General features: G+C 40.4%; 1 pseudogene; it reads left to right on the top strand.

The window, feature by feature from the left end:
* The first annotated feature begins 548 nt into the window (after positions 1–548).
* LOC119573515 lies at positions 549–1,658 on the top strand (annotated as a pseudogene).
* The last annotated feature ends 565 nt before the right edge of the window (positions 1,659–2,223 follow it).

Here is a 2,223-nt window from a genome sequence, read left to right as displayed (position 1 = left end):
AGTAGGAGGTTGAGGACCTTCACCCACCTTGGGGCACCCAGAATAACCTGCAGCTGTTATGTATTTACATACACTAAATTATATATGTTATTAACACTAAAGTTCTTATGCAGAAATTGTTTGGCGTTGTTTGATATATGTATGTGATACCCCTTGTTACGACCTGTGATCCGTTTTCTATGACCCGTTATATGTATGCCCTAGCGGCGATGTATGTAAACCCCTCTTGGCTGAGCAACAATAAAAATTAGAGGTAGAAGAGACTATCTCTACAAACCCTACAATAAATGGGTTTAACTAAGACTTCGTGATTCCTTCGTTGGCAAACGAGGATGGGAGATAACGAAGCGCATATCTTATGATTACAGGTGAGATATGGAGTGATGTTATACTGTTTGGGAGATGATTAGAACATCCCCAACATTGGCGACGAGAGCGAAAAATCCACGCAGCGGCGATTTCAGGACCGCAGATCTACCGGCGATCGTGGTGGCCTGGATCCCCGCTAGGGATCAAGTGGACTCGCCCAACCGTACGATTCCGACGAGATGACCTCCGGAACACCGGTGTATACCACCGTGGAGACTTTTTCTCCCGAAGGTGACCCAGTTCAGGTCGATGTCAGGTGGAAAGTTTGGATAGAAAGCTTCGAAGATTATTTAGCAATGCTTGAAATAACAGAGCCAGTAAAGAAATTAAGGCATATGAGGCATCACCTGGGAAATAAAACCAAGGAAATATGTAAAACATTTTCTAACTATAGTAGTTTAGAAACTTATGAAGCGATGGTTAGTGCATTGACCAAGCATTTCACACCCCAGGTAAACATGTTTTATGAGAGATTTGAATTTACAAATAGTAAGCCAGGGCTTACAGGCTGATAGATTCTTGGGTGACAAGGTTAAAGAAAGCAGCTACCTTGTGTGAATTTCCTGATCTAGAAAACAGAATTATTGAAGCCATATTGAATCTTACGCCGGACCGCAAGTTTAGAGAAATATTATTAGGAGAAGATAATTTAACTCTAGATAGATTGATGGAACTGGCGAGGATAAAGGAAGCTTCAAAATCACAGGCTGATGCTTATGAAAGAAAAGAGTTTGTGAGTAAGGTGCAAGTAGGTAAGGATAAAAGGTTGCCTGCTTATGTCCAAAGGAGCAAACAAAGTGAGGTTCCAAACAAATCTAGACCAAAGCCAAGGACAACAGATCATAAGTATTCTAGTTCACAAAGTTACCGCAGGTGAGGTAGGGAAAACCATAGGTCTAAGGATACTGACAAATGTCCAGCTATCGGTAAGCAGTGTAATAACTGTAAGAAGTGGAACCATTTTGTTTGTACAAACAAACGAATTCAGAAATCAGGGAATGTATAGTAAGACTGAGGGCACACAAGACTGAGGGCACCATAAGACTGAGGGCACACAAGAGTTTGACTATGATTCTGACAAAGATTGGGTATTATCAATTAAGTATCTAAATGGTAGTAAGAAAAGAATATATTTAGATGTTCAGATAAATGGGAAGCCAGTTGTAATGCAGCTAGATACCGGGGCAGATGTTACCATATTGCCAGAGTATATAGCTAAGAAAATTCCGGGTATTAAGGTGCAGCCAGCTGATAAAGGACTCGAAAAAATATGGGTTCTCATGGGCTGACAGTAATGGGTATGGCTAAGGAAAAGGTAAAGTACGAAGATCAAGTGCATGATAATTTACCCTTATATGTTGTGAAGGAGAAAGATGGATCTCTTTTAGGTATGCAGTGGCTCGCTCGAGGTAAACTGAATTGGCCAAAAGTGTTTGAGAAGATATCTAAAGTAAACATGAGAGCTATATCATCCATAGATGAAAGTATCCCATTATACCCAGAAATCTTTTCAGAAGGTATAGGTACAGTTGCAAATAGCAAAGCATCATTGGTACTGAAACCAGAGGCAGCACCAAAGTTTATGTCCGTTTGCATTGAAGCCAGCTGTGGAACAAGAAATTCGCAGATTGGAAGCGGAAGGAACCTGGGAAAGGGTTAACTATTCGGATTGGGGTACACTTTTAGTGCCAATAGCAAAGAGAGATGGTAGTGTCAACTTTGTGGAGACTATAAAGTACTGTAAATCCACAATTGCAGATTGCCAACATCCTCTGCCGAATATTCAAGAAATGTTTAGCTCCCATAGGAGATTGTAAAGTATTTTCAAAGATTGATTTAAAAGCAGCATTTTTT

Source organism: Penaeus monodon, chromosome 5 (assembly GCF_015228065.2).
Source record: "Penaeus monodon isolate SGIC_2016 chromosome 5, NSTDA_Pmon_1, whole genome shotgun sequence".
NCBI lineage: Eukaryota > Metazoa > Arthropoda > Malacostraca > Decapoda > Penaeidae > Penaeus > Penaeus monodon.
Note: the sequence above shows the minus strand (reverse complement) of the source record. Positions and strands in the feature narration are given on the sequence as shown.